The sequence below is a fragment of the Homarus americanus genome, unplaced genomic scaffold, assembly GCF_018991925.1.
Source record: "Homarus americanus isolate GMGI-L3 unplaced genomic scaffold, GMGI_Hamer_2.0 scaffold16712, whole genome shotgun sequence".
NCBI lineage: Eukaryota > Metazoa > Arthropoda > Malacostraca > Decapoda > Nephropidae > Homarus > Homarus americanus.
The window spans coordinates 2,112,758-2,132,835 of NW_024757794.1; the positions used below are offsets into that span (position 1 = coordinate 2,112,758).

Sequence of the window (20,078 nt, forward strand, 5' to 3'; positions counted from 1 at the left end):
CCTCATCGGACACCACTCCACCTTACCCAAGGAGGCTCAACTGGCGTGGGTAACTGTGCCAGTCAAGCCCTACTGCTGACCGAAACGGTGTTACAAATGCCAGCACTACGGACACACTGTAAACAAGTGTGAGGCGCAGGAGGACACCTGCTCCATGTGTAGCAGCCCCGGACACAGCTACACGGTCTGCCCCAACACAGTAAAAAAATGCGCTGCTTGTGGTGGCCCACACTCCTCCGCCGATCGGACCTGCCCGAAATGGAAGGAGGAATGCAGGATAGCCAAGGCTCGTCTCGACAAGAAACTGAGCTACAAAGAAGCCCTCCTTGCTCTACGCTCCCAAGACAAGAAAAAACCAGCAGAAAAGAAAAACCAAGAAAAGAGAACTCAAAAGAAACACCCACCACACAGAACCAAGAACACCACGAGGCCCGTGGAGCTGAAGCCCACGTGGTCAACCTCACCGTCTCTGACTTCTTCCACACATATGAAGACTTAAAACACGAGGAAGACGAACAAGACCCAAACACAAATGAATGGACACTTCAAGAGAGCAAGAAGAGGAGGAGAGTTAGAAGAAAATCGACATCAAGCTAAGAAGACCAAGACATTTCCTCCACACAAGAAACCAACACACACAATCAAGCCGACCAAGCACTGAAAATCCATTGCCCAACCCAACACGCACCTGACGCTTGACCTGACGCTAGCCTGGCTCTGTTTTGTCGCCTCCCGGCCCCGTCCGGGCGAGTTACTGCTGCCTACATCTTATACTCCCTCACGCAAGCGGTGTTTAGCCACTGCATCTATTCTCTCCTCCTAAAATTCACTTCAATTCTCCCTTTATTCTTCCCCTGAACCTCCTTCCCCCCCTGTCACTAGCATTTATTCTATTCTATTCCAGCAAGCCACAACAAATCCATCATAATTCACACGGACTCGAAATCGGCCATGCAGGCGCTGCAACACAGTCAACCAAGAGACAACGTCCACATCTTAACCTCGATCCTCGCACAGCTACAGGAATTCCAAAGACAAAACCGCCCAGTCGTCTTATACTGGATTCCCAGTCATTTAGGGATCGGAGGAAACGACGTGGCAGACGAAGCAGCCAAGGCAGCTACACGTTCTAGTAGCGTACACATCCAAGTTCCAGCAAGCGTGCAACAGATCAAGAATCACCTCAGAAAGACTAGCAAGCTCCACATCAAAAAGAGCTTCCTTCACGCATTCAACGCTGGTTCCCAATCAGCCAAATGGTACCTGGCGGCTACAAAAGGGGAACCACCTTTCGCTGACAAGAAAACACCAAGACAAACCCAAGTCAGCCTTCATCGACTACGACTAGGGTACAAGTGCTCCTGGCAGATGATCGAAAATGACGTCATGGAATGCACCTACTGTCAGGAGCCAGCAGCCAACCCACTTGAACACTATCTCCTCGACTGCGAAGTCACACAAAGCCTCCGAAACAGAATTCAAATCTCCCAAGAAGAACACACAACACCAGCGGCCACTCTAACCCGAAAGGCCCAAACAGACCACATTCACCACCTTCTCCGGGTCATCACACGATACCCACCACCCAGATAGCTTAGAAAGTATCCTCTCCCAGCAAGTGCGGACCCCAGTTCGGGGGGCGCGCCACTCCGAAACTGACCACGTCCAAGAGTGGGGGTTGGTGGTAAGCGTCCACTGATCGGGGGTCCGCTAACACTTGCAACCTGCAGTGTCCTTCCAAATCTGCAGGTGGGACCACCTCCAATCCCAATCCGGTCTGGCTGCTCCAGGAGCTCCAGCCGGAACCACCAAACGGGCCGCCTATAGGCAAAGGCCCATGTCGGACTACGGTCCGACAATCTCAACAACAACAACAACCAGCAAGCCCTTGGAGCGCTTGTGGTAGAAGCGGTATCGCTCTTGCCTCGCAAGCAAGATGTCACGGGTTCGATTCCCGGGCAAGCGGAAGTTGTTTGGACACTCTTCCTAGCCCCCTTGGTCCCTGTTCACCTAGCAGGAAAGTAGGCACCTGTTGTAAATCGAAAGGTTGCGAATTCGTATTCAGGGAAAGTTGTTGGAGCTTCTAAACTTGAACTGACACAATCCGGAGGAGTGGTGACCCGAGGATCACACACCCAACACAGACAAAACCAAATATGTGCGTTATGCGCTAACCAAATAAACGCAGTCGTGTAAAGCCACGGCACTATCTCTCCCACTACAATTCCCTTCCTAACCTCCTGCTCCTTCCTCTGTCATCTTCCCCGCTCTGACTTTCGCTACCAACAACTTTTGGAGCTTCTAAACTTGAACTGAACAGCAAGCCCTGTGGCTCGACAACGAACCAGTAAGAAGAGCAAGAGAAGAAAACGCTTGGTTCAGATTAAGCAGAATAAGAGTCGACAACCCACCACCAATACCAAAATACATCTAAAAATTATCAAATTCAATACAAAAACAAAAGAACTGTGTAGCCATTAAATACTGTACCTTCAAGTCAAGCTTCAATCTTTCAATTAAACCAAACAGATAGGACCACCTCCTTGTGAACAAAAGTAGCAAGTTGGATCCTACACCTCTTCTTAGCAATTAAATTTCCCTACTATAAACAAAACGCTTCAATTCTCTAAAACAGAAAAATGTTTAATTAAAAAGATGAGTGACCAGGGACACTACCCTTGGCCTCTCCAACACTTGTCTTCTTGCCCCTTCCTTCCACTCTTATTAAAACAAAAGATACGTTGCTCAGCCAGCTCCACAAGAACCTGGATAGAGGTAGTCACCCCTTCCTTGAAACAATGGCTACTGCAAAAATAAACATATTTTTAACTAAATGAAAAAGGCTTGAGAGCTAGAACCTAATCACGCAAGATGTAAGTTCAAATATAATTATTATAACCTCAGCATATCTGGTTGAGCCCAGATACTGTCAATCTCTTACTGTCCTTCAAATTTCCTCCCTCTTTTCCTTGATCCTAAACCAAACCCCCCTCCCCCAAATCGCCACCAAAGAACTTCCAATCCTAATCCCGGCCCTCCCACCCAGCATTATAAGCAATACCCCTCTACCTTATCTACAGACGTCAAGTCAAGTCAAGCCTTGGGCGGACCAGTATTTTAGCTTAAGGTCCGCGTAGGTAATATTCCTACAAATCCTTAAAAAAAGCAGCCAGCCTTCCCCGTGATCGGACCTCTCTCCAGACCCCTCACCGCCAAAGCCAGCCAGCGTTGTTTCTAATGTTGACGACCGGACCACAACTCGACCTCTCTGATTATCACTGGACGTCCCAGGAATCCTGTTTTGGGCAACGCACCTTTGTAAAACGACCACGATAGTCACCGGACTACCTCACGAGCTTTCTGGATTGTCAACCCTAGCTAGCCCTCCCCACGGGCAGAGTGAGTGACCCACACTCCTGCTGGAGGGCAGCTATTGATTGGCAGTACTGACGTGGTTTGAGGACTTTCTCTCTTATTGAAATCCTTTCTTACTTACCTTGGCCGAGGCACCTACTTATATTTAAGTATTCGTGCTAGAGCCCCTCCAGTGGAGCACCCCAGTAGACCATGATGAGATGTATCAAGTGAAACATGTATATGGAGCAAGTAACAAGATCACTAGATTACAAGATGTTGTAACCGCTAGATTAAGGTTAGGATATAAGTACCTCTGGCAGTATGTTCCTCAAGCAGATGTAAACAAAACTAAATGTAAAGTGTGTGGCCATACATATGGCCACACACTTGAACACTACGTCCTCGACTGTGTGAAGATAGAACCTTTTAGGGACAGGTCCAAGCACACTGTGTGTGAAATGGCACAACACTTCATCTCTAATGGCAAGATAGCCGACATATTAAGATTGTATCCACTTTTTTGCACTCAGTAACTATATCAGTTCTCATGTACAGAACCAAATACGCAATGTGCTTGAATACCTCCCACGTAAATGTGAATAACAAAGTGTGAGGCCAGACATACTGCCTCACACGCCTGTTCTCACGCATTTGTGAATAAGTTACCCTTTATGTATAAAACTAAACAAATAATGTAAATGAAATACTGTGTAACTTTCGGTGCCATAATATCCTGACAACCGGGGTTAATTATTATGACCCTTTGTAAACCCTACTCTGTAATCCTTTTGCGCTACCGCTCACAGGATGAGTGTGGGGTGCACAATAAAGTAGCCGCTGCAAGCGGCAAAATCAAAAATCAATCAGTAGGTGGGATTGTGTGTGTCCGTTGGAGGTCGGGGGAACACAGGCCAATACGGCAGCGGAAAAACAGTGATAGTGCAGTTACATCTCTGTCCGGGGGTCGCCTATAGGCACACTAAGTAGGGTCTTGAATAACCTTTTCTATCATCCACAATTAATACATGCTAGGAAGACACTAAGAAACAAACCATGGCTACCAAGGTTAGACTCAAGATCATAGACAAAAGAACAGCCCCTTCACGTTCTCAGATAACTGAAACAGCGTATGGTGCACTCAATATATCCTTCACAAGGATTTTCTCGTCGAACGATGGATACACTGCAATATGCAGGGACAACAGGGACGCAGATACTATTCTGAGCCTCGGGGGAATGCAAGCCTTTGGAGGTGTAATCGCTCATAGGAGCGATTTTGGTTTGTCCAGGACAATAAGACCCTTGTCGTTGACGCGATGAGTATAATTCGGTCAAAACCTGTTGAAGACAATTCACATATAACAACTGCTGGTACATCAGGACACACTTTGAATAATACGATCAATATACAGTACATAATTACACTTATTAAAGTTATTTAGAGTTCTCAGAGGATTCAACAGTTCACAATCACACTCACGTTTTAAGGTCTAGGGTTAGACCAAGAAGAACAAATCTAATGTCCTGCAGAAAGATATTGGCTGACGAGAATCCAGATGTTGCCTTTACAGTAGGAGGCGATATACTGTCCCTCAGACAGTCACATAGCTGCTACCAGCTCCATCTCGCTTAATAAGCTGAGTTGTAAACAGTTTCTTCACTTAACATGTGGCCGGCACGCACATTTAACACCTCAGCAAAGTTCGTTGTCAACACTCTGTCTCTCTCCTCTCTCCCTTTCTCTCTCTCTATCCCTTTCTTTCTCTCTCTCTTCTAGTTTATCCTACTGTGGCGGTAACATATCCTACTGTGGCAGTAACAGGAGGCATAAGACTCCAGGTCATCATGCCACCAGAGGTTAAAGCAAAAAGATCAGTATTTGTACGTGGACTTGACTATGAATTCGGAAATCACTCGGCACAAGAAATAAAAGAAGAGCTAGAAAAAAAAAACTGGTTAAAACTCGAAAAAGTGTAAAAAATTAAAACAATACACACATTGGTTAAAGTTGCGATTCACTGACACTTCAATGGCAGACAAGGCCCTGGAATCTGGAATCTCAGGACTAAACATGTCAGTACTCCCTAAACAACTAAAAAGAGAGAAATACGTTAATATTCTCACCTGCTTTATCTGCTACGCACATGAATCTCATGCAACAAAAGACTAGCCACAAAAGGAACTTAAAATATGCTCTGAATGCGCAGAAGGCCATACTTTCCAGGACTGCAAGAATCAAGCCATAGCATGTATAAACTGTAAAAATCTGAATGAACCAGAATATAAGACCCACAGAACCCTAGCAATGGCCTGTCCATACAAAAAGAAATTAATAAATTAAAAAGTAGCAAAGGAAAAACAACAACAAGAACAGAAGTTTCCCAGACAACCCAGCCTCTGGATCTGTGCTACAAGCGTCCCGCCTAGCCAACCCAGTAACACTGCAAGAGACAGACAAATCAGATGAAAAAGGAGCAGCAGAGCAAACACCATCCACAACAGTACACGAAACAAACGAAGCTGACAAGACAAAGCCACAAATGATCAAAACATCCACCCAAAGTACAGTAGAAAAACAGAACCTTCAAATTACCATCCAAAGAGAAACATGTGCTGTAAGGGAAAAGGTCTCAACAGCAACTATGGACGAGGAAACGCTTCAGACATTAGAATATGCAGACGACTGTGAACTCCAGATTCACTGGTGTGATAAAATATTAGTCGCTAGTGAATACAAAATGATGCCAAACATAATACAAGCCATTACGAAACAAGAACTAAAATGGACCTACTCCAACGATAAATACTCTGAAGCACTAGTAGAAGCATACCCCATAAACCAAAGAATTAAAATAAGGAGATAACTTCAAAAAAAGAACACTGGAAATTGCAAAGAATCCGAAACGGACTGGTCCAGGACAAGAGATCCCCACCCGCGCAACAAACAAGAAGCAAAAAATAAACAAAAACAAGACACAATGAATAACAAAAACATAACACTTACCATCATACAACAAAACGTCCGCAACTGGGAACAAATAAAAACAACCTTGCAAACTCATCCGAGCCCTTCAGGAACACGACCTCCTGCTTGATATTGTTGTCACCCCTGCTGTTTGTTCGTCTCCTTCTCCCTGGCTGGATTTTCAACCTGAAGTGATTGCCCTCGGTGGACCGCTCCCGAAATCCCAGGTGAACCCTGTTATTCTCTGCAAATACCACCTCTCCAGGATCGCCCACTGGTCCCCAGGTAGGGTCGTCCTCTACATTGATGGTTCTGTTGACCCCGCTACAGGTAGGGCCGGGGCTGGTGTCTACATCTCCCGTCCTGATGCCCCTGAGCCTATCAAACTGTCTCTCAGAGTTTCTGACGGGGCATCCTCCACTCAGGCTGAACTAATAGCCCTCCTTGCTGCCCTTCTCGCTGAGGAAGGAGCAGATGGTTTCTGCCCCTTGCTTGTCTGCTGCGATTCCAGGTCTGCTCTCGACGGGATCGCATTTGGATCAGGGGAAAATAAGGACCTCATCCTCCGAATACGAGGGTTAACATCCACACTTCAGGATGCAGGCCGTCCTGTGACATTCCTATGGATACCCAGTCATGTCGGTATCTTGGGGAATGAGGCAGCAGATGGCCTTGCCAAGACTGGCTGCAACAAGGCCACACCTGACTACGTTGTTCCTCGAACACTCTTACAGATTAGGACCCAAATTCGCCGCAAACAGAGAGAAGCTCGGGAAGCAGCCATCCCCCTGGACTCCCCGCCTACCTGGTACGATGTCCTCCGTAAACTTCCTGACCTCTCGTACGTCTACGGGAAAGGGTAGCGGAAAGGGGACGTGATTGCTGTCCGTATCATCATTGGGCATGACTTTGCTTGGGAGATTGGTATCCCCGCATCCCCTGAGCAACGCTCTTGTGCATTATGCAGAAGACCCGACAGCAGCACCCTTATCCACTACCTCCTAAGATGTCCCCACACACAACGCTTCCGTGACGCCTGCTGGACCACCACTCCACGACCCCCTGACGGAGACACGATGATCCTCCCCATACTGGCCAGAAATTTTGTAAATAATATTGATTATGTGTTAAAGGCATATCCTTCCTTCCTTAGGCTTTAGTAAGCCCCTTTATAATATTTATACTGTATATACTTGTCACACTTGCCAGATGCTTCTGGTGTCATTGTACAGGGGTACCTAGTGACAGCACTAGGATCCCGCTTCCTCTATCAAGGAATAAACAATTGAAATTGAAAAAAATTGAACCTTGCAAACACATGCCTCAGCATTGATCCGGACATAATTTTAATAAATAGTTCCGGCAATTCAAATTCCAAGAAAATAAAAATATTTTTATATACAACCTACCAAAGAAATAAAACAGAAGAATTAAATGATGGCGTGGCCATTGCTGTAAAAAACACAGACTCAAGCATCAAATCATCGTCGATTTCCAGGACGAATTGTTGGGAATCAAAATCACTACCACACTTGGAGAGATAGCAATAGCCGCAGCATATTTACCGCCAAGAAGGAACTACCTAACAGCCCCAGACTTAATAAAACTATTAAATTACAACTACCCAACATACATAATAGGAGATTTAAACCCAAGGCATCCAATATTCGGCCACGGAAACAGAAACAGGGTGGGCACTGCACTGCATACCATAATGAACACAGGGAAGTTGATCCACCTAGGACCACACTTCACCCCAATCATTGGCATTAACAAAACAACAACCCCAGACAAAGTATTCACCAATAACAAGGCTTTCCTCAATTACCATCTAAAACAAGGACCACTAGCTACCAGTGACCACATCCCAATTATAATAAAATTGTCCACAAGCCCAGTCCAAGTACCAACAACCCCACGATTCCAAATGCAAAAAGCAGACTGGGAAGGTTACAGGAAGCAACTAGAAGTCAATATACCAGATCTCCAAGGCAAAATACTAGAAGATATAGACAACGAAACAGGTACCCTTATACTTCACATCAAAAAGGCAATAGAGAACAACATACCAATCACAACATACCGAACGCTACCACACATCAGGACAACTCATGAACTGCGAATGCTCCAAGTACAATATAATAACATAATGATGTCCGTACGATACTATCCACCAACAACCAAGCTTTTTAGAAACTTGGGACAAATTCAACAAAAGCTACGAGAGGAAAGCCTAGCAGCACACCAACAGATATGGAACGAACTAATAAACAACCTGGATACCACAAGAAATGATAAGAACTTCTGGCAGAACGTAAACTAAATACTAGGAAACGACAAACCCCAACAAAAGTATACAAAGGACTAAAACGGGAAGAAATTCTTTGAAGAAAAATATATAGAAGTCGCATACATTAGAGAATGAAAAAAATATTCCAAATATCAGAAGAAAATTAGCAATTTGACGAGGAACACGAGAATCATATCCGCAGAGAGATGGTTGAAAAAATAAATAGGATAACCCCATACCATGTGGTGGACAAAACCAGGCTCAACACAATAGAACCAATTACAGAAGGAGAACTGCTACACTACATCAGACACACTAAAGAAAAAGCACCAGGATTCACAAAAAAATCACAAGAAATGTGATCCTATACCTACCCAACAACTGCACACAAGGCATCCTTGAAATATTAAACTCAGCTTTGGCAAGTGGATACTTCATTAACGCATTCAAAAACGCAAAAATCATATTCATACCGAAACCAGCCAAAGACCATACTCAAGTAATTAAATACAGAACGATTTTTCTACTCGAAGTAATAGGAAAACTGCTTGAAAAAGGCATTGAGCATGAGAATCAGAAAACACAGGACCGAAAACAGGCTACTAAACCCTAGACAACACGGATTCACTGAAAGACAGGGAATACATACTGCACTAGCCATAATCACGGAAACGTTAGTCAACAAGAAAGCAGAAAGAAACCAAGTCAACATTGTATTAAGAGACGTTAAGAAAGCGTTTGATAAAGTATGGCATTTAGGACTAAAATTTAAAACTGCTACAACATATGTACAGCAGACCTACCAGAACCAGTTCCCTACAGTGAATATATAAGTTTTGCAGACGATATCACACAAATCCTCACATACCCTGGCAAATCAACAGCAATAATGGCAAAACGTACTGTCAACGAAAAAAAGTGGAAGATACAAACCAACACCAACAAGCTTAAAATAATACCAATTGCCAAGAGGAAAAAAGACGCCATTATAGTAGACAATAAAGTAATTCCATATGCCATGGAAGGCGCTGGCCTAGGGCTGAACTTAACAACAAAAGGATATAAAACATTCAAAACCGAAAAACTAGCAAAAACCAGAAACATGGTAATCAAACTAAAACCCTTCAGAAACTTGTCAGCAAAAAACAAGTTAAAGTTATATAGAGCCAATGTCCAATCCCGACCAGTATATCCACCAATTCCCCTACATGCAATAAAAAATCAAACATAAAGAAACTGCAGACAATCCGAAACTTAGCCCTAAGGGATGTATACAACATCAGATATCCTGACATAGTCACCAACTGTCAACTACACTAACGAGCGCAAATCGAACCCCTAAACATTCCAACACTCAAAAAGAATATGGACAAAGTTAGAAGATATAGAGACAGGACCAATCACAGAATGGATGGAAGAGATAAAAGAAGGAAGAGAACACACGTGGTTTCCACGCAGTAAGAGAAGAGCCTTAGAACCCACACCACTTTACCCCAGTGTCAACCTTGGTAGCCCTACCACTTACAACAATAGATCATAAGACGGGATGTTCTTAGCAGAAACACAGGTACCTGCCCTAGACTCCCCACCATTGGCTAGGATACATGACACGAAAATGTAAGGTATAAGCTGGAACACTTGTTAAACATACAAACACCTTACCTACGACGAAAATTAGCCGAAACACAAACATGAAACAACGGAAGCACTTGGGTTGAGCCCCAAGACCTAGCACCCTACTACTATTTTCCAATTTCCTCGCCTTTCTTCTTGCATTCTCCACCAACCCCAAGTCCCTCCAAGGTCCACCATCTCTTCACACTTTACTTCACCCATCGATTCGATCGGTTCGTGAAGGTCAGACTACACCACGCTCTCAAGCCGACAAGACCTCCTCTCAAGAAGCTCCTCCACAACACGGCAACTCCCCCACATCTTACTGCACTGTACATACAATATATGTAAAAAGAACGTTATTGTGAGTTTCCTTTCTCACCTCCATCCTGAGTGCGAGATCTCCTCTATGTACAGGTGTATATGAGCCTAAGAAAGAGAAAGTTGACTACTAGCCTAACACACTGTGCTACAGCATCTTTGGAACGGAGCCGGGAGGGATGTTGCCATCTTGACCGTCAACAACTGTCTGTAGTAGCAGCTGCACCTGGGATGATACTGTCAGTGCTACAAAATATTAACATCGTTAAAAGGCTCCTAAAAGTGAAAATGGGAGCTGAGAAAGGTAAGGTGGAATATAGGTAAACAGTGTATCACCGCACGTTATTGTACCTCCGTTTACAAGCCAGAATAAAATGCAAATTTTAAAGTAAACAGTGTTACAACGCATATTCTGATATACTGTAGGTCAATAACTCCAACGAAAACATCTACGATAGAACGTGGCTCCTAAGTATTTATTTATAAACTTTACAATTATTAAATCGGTAAACAATATCCTCAAATAAACGTACCCAGTTGTTGGGTCCACATTCCGGTTGTTCATGATAACATCAACACGTACCAGAATGTGTACCCACCAATTCGTACTTTTATTGCGCTTCCGCAAATAGGCATTTAAACGCACACACTAGTTCAGTAATTCCACTCATCAACAAAAATTAAAAATAATGAGATTTCATCTTTCTGGCTCCCCTTAGAGTACCTTGGCAATTCTACCCTATATGGTATATTTGAGCAAATTCCTCCAGCCCCTCTGGGTGTTACAGTATTGACTTCACTGAATTTCCTCGGAAGTTTTTGCCTTCAAACATATCAGCCTTTGTTCAAGGGGCGGGTCCATTGATGGCGTGGACAGAAACTTGCCTATAGAACATGTTATTCACAAAATTAGGATTCCAAGATTCATTACCCAATACATATAACAGAAATTCTTCTTCCTAAGCTTTTCAGTATAACAATTGATACAAATAAACAAATCCTATTTCTGGGAGTTCATCCTTCATTCCTTGGATCTTTTTTTTATTGTCTCTAATAAAACTTTCTAGAGAGCAATAGAATAAGTCATAATATATCATGGCAGTGACTTCATAGACAGCATATGTGCAAGGGAGGCTGTGTTGAAGTTCCAGATGGCAGGTTCTACAGCCACCAGGCAAGCGGAGGAGTTCAGAGGTGTTAGCATAAACTCCTATAGCCACGATACATTGATACCTCAGTGCTAATTCAGGGTTATCTCTAAAATGTCGAAATGAGATACAATGATAATTTTCAGTAATATAATTAAACAGACATATATAAATATTTCGGTAATCAAGAGCCAAACCCAATCACCATCACCCATAAATCCACGCAAGCGTACCCACACAAATATAAATCCAATAATACAGTGGCTGGTATCAACCGCCAGGTCCAAACAACTTCAGGCACCGGACATAGGAGCACTGTATAAACTGTAATGTTATGAAGAATCATCAGTAGCATGCAGTCTCACAGCCAAGGGATGACCAGGACTTCAAGTTGACCGAAGAACAGGAAAGCTATCCCAACAGCAGGTACCAGGTAAGGTGGGCTAAAGGCGGCGGCACACTGGGCACTTTCCTCCAAACATGTTTGACAAACACGGTCCGGCCAGCAAAACAGTGACTTTTGTATCACACTGGGATGTTTTGGTGGCGCGTGCGCCAAATGCAACAAAAACAACAAAGCGTCTAGACCGCTCAGCCAGCTCCACAAGAACCCGGCTAGAGGTCGTCACCCTTTCCTTGGAACAATGACTTGCAAAAATACATTTTTTTAACTAAATGAAAAAGGCTTGAGAGCTAGAACCTAATCACGCAAGATGTAAGTTCAAATATAATTATTATAACCTCAGCATATCTGGTTGAGCCCAGATACTGTCAATCAATTCAATTTTCAATTTAAATTGTTTATTCCTTGATAGAGGAAGCGGGATCCTAGTGCTGTCACTAGGTACCCCTCTACAATGACACCAGAAGCATCTGGCAAGTGTGACAAGTATATACAGTATAAATATTATAAAGGGGCTTACTAAGCCTAAGGAAGGAAGGATATTCCTTTAATACATAATCAATGTTATTTACAAAATATCTGGCCAGTATGGGGAGGATCATCGTGTCTCCGTCAGGGGGTCGTGGAGTGGTGGTCCAGCAGGCGTCACGGAAGCGTTGTGTGTGGGGACATCTTAGGAGGTAGTGGATAAGGGTGCTGCTGTCGGGTCTTCTGCATAATGCACAAGAGCGTTGCTCAGGGGATGCGGGGATACCAATCTCCCAAGCAAAGTCATGCCCAATGATGATACGGGCAGCAATCACGTCCCCTTTCCCATAGACGTACGAGAGGTTGTTTCATGATTGATTAAATTTTTTAATTGAAATTATATGAAGCTCATTTGAGCACTAATCCGGCCAGCAAAGATCCCCGCCAAACCGTTGTCCATTTCTAGCAACAGCCGAAATCCTGCTGCTTGCTGGGCGTTTCGGCCAACGGCCAGTAAAACGGGCAACATGTTTGAAGGAAAGTGCCCAGTGTGCCGCCACCTTTAGTCACTCGGCCGAACAGCAGGCCAGACCGTCTCCTTATGGGTCTCCCACTCACCACTTCTACGCTGGAACAAGGAAGCACACGCCCTGTATCACAATGGTGGAAACCTCTGCTGACTAAGTCCTGCCTCACATCAGAACGTGAGATGGACATGAGTCTAGAATCTGGAGCTCAGTTGACACCGGTGGACTGGCTATCACCACCCAAAAACAGTGAATAGGGAAACAGAAAACCGTCCGTCCACAATGAGAAGTGTAGACTGTAGAGTTGCGGTGGCGGTGGCGACCGTGGCGACGTCGTAGACTCGAACTTGCTTACCAGTCTCGAATACTCTGGAGTCTGGAACACAACCACCAATCAAGCTTGCTGGCAGACTCGAATACTCTCTCAATACAGTCACCATGTAAACTCACTTGAAAGTTCGAATACTCTCGAATGCATTCAACCCACGTGACACTCGACTTTTATCATTCAACTCCTCAAATTGAATCAAACGGACAGCCTCGGCTTAACAGGCAACCTAGCAATTTACCGGATGCAAATACCCGCCAAAAAGATGACAATGTGATGTTGTTCTCACTATCATTCAAATGCCACTACTATTCTATCTTTTCTTCGCTGGCAGGAAGAGTACATAGCACATTAAGTTTAATCGGACCCCACTCATCCCTCATCCCATTTCTCCTCCCACAAGCTGCACACTTATAAATATCCATACAGTTCTAAAAATCTAAACAGGACACTGAATACTGCTTTATGATTTAGTATCAATATCAATTCTCAATGCTCCTCGCAGCGCTGTAGCTGTTCCCAAGACCCCTCACTGGGCATTTAACATCCGAGTTCCCGACCCGAGCGACCTTTTCCCAACTCGAAGAATGGCTAAGGGGTGTATCGCCTCACGTGGAGATTAGGCACCACAACATTTTCACATCTTGATTAAACTTCCAAACGCTGCCTGGGGGGTTTGGATAGGTTAGGTTAGGGCGTTTAATCATCCGGTGAATTCTGGGGTGCCTGTTCTTCACGTGATTTTTTGTATCTTAAGACTGGTCAAGAAATCCCAGGAATTATAAATAATAGAAAACTGAGCTGAAGCCGAATTATAAAGCAAGACCTGACCTGACCTTACAATGATGTAGAAACTGTTTAATTTTATGTATTGAAACAATAATACTAGATCCTTCAGTTACGAATGAAAGATGGTTAGAAAATATGCCAGAGTGCTTAGCCAATACTTTGTCCCGATTTCTGCTTTAGCTCAAATAGGGCCTGAGATATCGTTCGGACAAGCAAGAAAATAAACAAGTTGACCAACCCTACAGTACTTTCGCCCGCGTTTCGCCACAGCGCCTGGAGAGAGAGGTGTACAAAAATAATCTATTTATACAGTGGCATAAAACATTTAAACTTATATATGAACTCGCTCTATAAACACAAGCGGTCTTCTCTTTCGAACCCTGCCAAGAATGTATCCCCCCATGCTTGATGCGTGTTGGACGCCAAATGTAAGCCTTAGGCACCATAACAACCTTGTTATTATCTGCCTCCCGGATTCCAGTGCATAGCCAAAGTGCTTTTTGAAGTATTGGCAGACGTATTACGCCGTCTACACGCTCACCCATCACCACCTGGTCATGAACATAGATCACTCTCACGCATGTTAGATGGAGAAGGATAAAGGTACGTTCACACGGCCGAAGACAGACGATATGCGACGGCGCGGTGGGTATTATGATTTACTCAGGGAAACTGTCTTCCCTCTAGGATAACATTCGCATGAGTCTAATTAGATGTGAATCGAATATAGTGTGATCTATCAGATATGTATTGTTATCCTAACTCACTCGTCCGGACAATTTGCATCAGAATTTGTCCGTTCCGGCCTTGGTGTGAACGCACCCCCTAGAGTGACCAGGGGTCACGAAACTACGGCCAGCGGGCCGGATCCCAAATCCTTCCCCGGCTCGTGGTAGCTCCGCCTACGCTCTGACGTTACCAGAGCTTTCGTTCTGGCTTGCAAGTATTGAACAGAATGATTACTTTACTTTTATCCTCTTCGCCACTGATCGGCTTGTTAGCCGCTTGGGCGATCGGTCACGTCTCTTTTCATTTATATTCTTCACCAAAAGATCGGCTCGCTAGCCGCCCGGGCGATCGGTCACGTCTCTGTCACGCACTGTTGGCAAATACTGGGCATGCACCGGCTCCTGAATGTACCTGAACCCGCTCCAGTGTTGGTCAAGTCTTCTCTTGAAAGAGCTCACACTCGGTGCCGTCACAACACTCTCTGGTAGATTGTTCCAAGAGTTTACAACCCTCACTCCGAAAAAAGTTTGCCCTCACGGTTTTCTGGACTTGCGGCTTCTTCAATCTTGAGCTGTGACCCCTTGTGGGGCGAGCGTCCGCCAGCTCCAAGTAAGGACACTCAACTGAGTAGTGCCCCTGAGATGCTTATAAACCTCAACTAGGTCCCCCCTTGCCCGTCTGTAGTATAAGCTAGGCAAGTTCAGGCGCTCCAATCTCTCAGGGTAGCTGAGGTGCCGAAGTGCAGGCACCAGTTTGGTGGCCCTCCTTTGAACATTTTCAACCAACTGATAGTCCCTAGCATATCTCGGGGACCAGATGGGGTGACAGTACTCCAGATGGGGAAGCACTTCACTCCTGAAGATCGTCACGAGGGACGGACCGTCTAGATATCTGAACGACCTTCTTATAAGACCCAATAATTCATTTGCCTGATTTACCTTCTTCTCACAATGGCCCGAGAACTTCAGCTCATTGTCAACATACACACCTAGGTCCTTCTCACACACAGTCTCAACTAGTACATTTTCTTCATCCCGTTGGGACATATGATACGCCTCCTTACCGTTGGTACGCCCCAGGTGCATCCTCTTACACTTCGTGACATTGAATCTCAGCAGCCATTCCTTCGACCATTCCTGGAGCCCACAGAGGTCCTTCTGCAGCTCTTCACAGTCCGCTTGGTTCTTAATTTCCCGAAATAACTTGCCATCATCGGCAAACATTTGTATGGAGGAGTTTGCGGCCCGCGCTCGTCATTCTTTCAGTTATCCGGCCGACTGTGAAAAAAGTTTGGTGACCCCTGCCCTAGACTGAGAATCCGAGTGAATATGTCATTATAGTGCCAATAAGTGAACCGATTCATTTAATTATCTTTGAGTAAAGAGTATTTTATAAACAGGAAACATAATAGGTACTGTTTAATTTAGATAAGGATTCTAATTACTTAATTATTTTCTTAAATAAAAATCTACGGATTACATGTCATTTAGTCATTAACCACGATATACAGGTATAAATATAGAGCGCGGAAAATCCGACCTCTGCTATTTACTTCCTCCAACCACTTTTATCCTTGGCAACCTATCCTATCGTAATCTAACCTACCCATCAACAACGTAAACACTAATATGCATTAGAAAATCAAACAAGTTTATCTTTGAGTTGATTAATCTTTTAGATGAAATAAGTTGGTGGACTTAAGTTTCAGGTGGCCTAGTTTTTGCTACGCAACAGTGAATGGTATATTTTACAACCTTCGATCACTTGTCGAGTCCCGAGGGTAGGTGGATGTCGCCCAGAGTAAACGGACTTAAGTCCTGGCACCACGCCCAGTAGCTCTTTACTGTGCTACATACGCTCGCACTATACCTTCTTATACTGTCAACATTTATATATACACTTACCGGCGTCTTCAACACACCCTCACCACTCCATTCGTACACACAAACAAAACGTCAAACCTTATATGTATCAAATTTTCCCCAAGTCCTCAAATTAGGTATTTAATCAAAAGTGGATTAACATAACTCAAGTAGCGCGTTGCAACAAGACCCAAGTGTCATATAACTTGCGCGGGCGCTGCACTTCCAACACTTGCGGTGCCAGTAGCTTACCACCTTCATTCACAGGTAAAATATTGTTTGTCAATATAATAACCTATTTTGGTTTAAATACTCAAAACGATTCGTGACATTCATACCACAATGTACTGACATCAATATATACAATATACAGTAGTACATTATGTATATAAGTTAGCCTACAATATACTGTTTGCTGTAAATTGTATACATATGTACAGTAATACCAGTAAAATACATCCATGCATAACCAAACTATAACAATCTGTTCACTGTAATCAAGACTATTAGCAACTTTTCTTGTTCTACATCCAGAAATTATAGCATCACAGAAAATTTTTGCCATATACACGTGGTGTATATGGATAATGCACAGTAGTCACACAAAACGCTACTTGCCATGCCGTTCCCACACCAATACTAATGAAACTGTAGCATTCACCGGTAATCGATGGGCCAGCGTCTAAATGTCATCCCTACAGGTCTCTTCTGGCCCCAAGTGAGTAGTCAAAATCTCTAGGTGTTAAAATAATGGTACCCCATTTTATCCTGGCAAAAATTGGGTAAAGCTCGCCACACACACAAATTATTGCTAAGACTTGCCTAAACAAAAAAGTACTTAACTTTCAGCTGTAACAGTGGCGTCAACATCATGTGACCATGAGGGATATTTATAACTATTTTAAATAATTCGCAATGGAGTTAATTGAGATCTATCACAATGAAACATCTTCCGATATTTCTGTAATTTGGCATTTTCTCTCTAAACTCTATTACTATGTATCTACGATATTCATTTATACCATATAATACTACTATTAAAATTAAAGACACTGGGTTTTAGTTAAAATAGCTAGATTACTTTGTTATTATAGTCGTTATTGGATACTGTCAACCGTAGCAAGAAGCAACTAGTTCCCGCCAGTTGACATTATCAGTTGTAGTAGTAGTAGTATTAGCAGTGGTATTAGTAGTATAGTAGTAATGACTGGGTAATTCATAGCCTTCATTTATGTAATTATCATAAATTTACATGGGGAAATTGGTTTCCACAAAAACCCTTTGTTTATGCTACTTTCTTCTCAATTTGGTTTTGTCGACTTCTTTTTTCACAGCACATATCAGAACACAAATAGTCCGCTGCTCTTCCTCCGCGGTGAACATGCTCTTCTGAAATCTGAGGGAACCAAGGAAATTGGACAGTCCTTGAAGAAGAAACGCCCAGTTCAGGTTTGTTTGGGCTGTCTGAGCAGAAATTGTGCGTGCTTAGCATCTTTAACAGGCGAGGAATTTTATTGGTATTACTCTTAAGGCAGAACATACCATACAAAAAACTCAGATCAGACAACAATGACCCTAAATGGATAAATAATTATTTAAAGAACATCATTGGCCAAAGGAAGGCTATAGGTAGAAGGATAAATCGTGGCGAAATTCCTTAGCTTTGCATGCGGAATTTTATTTATTTTTCAATTCAGCTTATAACTAACAGCTGATATAGTCAAGAATACGGTTATGTGCAGAAAATAGTGAAGTACATAACAATGTTTAAATTAATTAAGAGAATTTGTAAACTGTATAACAGCTCTTCCTGTTTCGAGTGCTGGCAGACAACCAAAACTTCACGTAGATGTTAATTTTATGTTCTAAATTATCTTTTATCACGACAATATTGTAAGTTAAGACCACATTTTCACGAGAAAAAAATATCTAAATCTTGTTATTTAAGAGGTTCGGGCGATTTAATTCCGGTAACTTTTTTTTTAGTTAAAACATGAATTTTGTTGAGATTAAAAAGAAAGCGAAAAAAGGCTAAATCCACTCCGATATATTTTACTTATACTAGGAAGAAAAATCAATACTTCACCGAAAACTTACACAACTACGCGCGTTTCCTAAAAGCTTACTGCCAAGTTTGATAAATGCGCACTTCTCCAAAAACAAGAGACGCGATCAAAAAATTAAAAATGGGGCTTGGAGATCCTCCCCTCCTCTAAAATAACTGTATAAACATACTAATAAATAAATATATTAGACTATGAAATAGAAATAAATTAAACAAATAAGAGAAAATATATATGCTGTGTGTGTGACAAGGAACGCCACTCCACAGGTCGTTTAACTCTTCTCCCGCTCTCCACAACCACTGGTAGATCCTTGGCATTTCCAAAATTCTGTTCAGCTGTATTACTTTATATTGTGCATAGTTGAATACAAACAATATTTGTTCACTTTATACACTCGCACTCGCGTGTATCAAATGCTGGAGAATATGAGAAGTTTCGACTCACCGAGTTGAAGATGATTCCTCCAGGGAAGTTCCGCTCTGTTAGGCTGCGCGATAGTGACTGGGCCTGGGCGCATGAGTTCTGTTTGACAGTACTCTCTCTCTGGAGCTGGCTATATTGAGCAGAGCGGGTTGGGTTATATAACGCAATATGCTGTATAACTATTCGTGTTATTATACATACTTATATAACTATATTACATATTATTTATATAAATTGTACATACCGGTAATACAATAAATACATACATAATATATATATATATATATATATATATATATATATATATATATATATATATATATATATATATATATATATATATATATATATATATATATATATATACGATCTAATATCAGACTATTTTCTAATTTAAAATGAAGATGCCTTTAAGTTACATTTAGGTTTTCTATGGAGATTTGACTTTCAAGAGAAAAACAAATTATGTAAACGCCCGGCCTGGAAGTAACTCTTCGAGATAGTCGAAAGATACCACCGCACACCATCTCAAAAAATTATCTCCCTAGTGTACTGTAGATGACAAGGGACAAGACTAGACTAGACTAGACTAGACTAAAGGCTAGTGACAGGGGGGAAGGAGGTTCAGTGGGAGTTTAGAGAAAGGATGGAAGGGGATTTTAGTGGGAGAGGACAGATGCCGTGGCTTAACACAGCGTACGTGGTGTGGTGAGCGTTCATGTTTAACTATTCTATTAACATTCTTTTCATCTGTTTTCGAATCAGTGGACGAGGGGCACAATTATGAT

At 42.9% G+C, this 20,078-nt stretch overlaps 1 protein-coding gene across 1 annotated transcript in view; it reads right to left on the reverse strand.

Moving 5' to 3' along the window:
• Positions 1 to 19,377, reverse strand: part of LOC121857732 (sodium-coupled monocarboxylate transporter 1-like) — a 41,939-nt gene extending 22,562 nt beyond the window's left edge. The window contains exon 1 of the mRNA XM_042353847.1: positions 19,312 to 19,377. The gene's annotated coding sequence lies outside the window, so the exon portion shown is untranslated. The remainder of the gene's footprint in view (positions 1 to 19,311) is intronic.
• Positions 19,378 to 20,078: the final 701 nt, after the last annotated feature.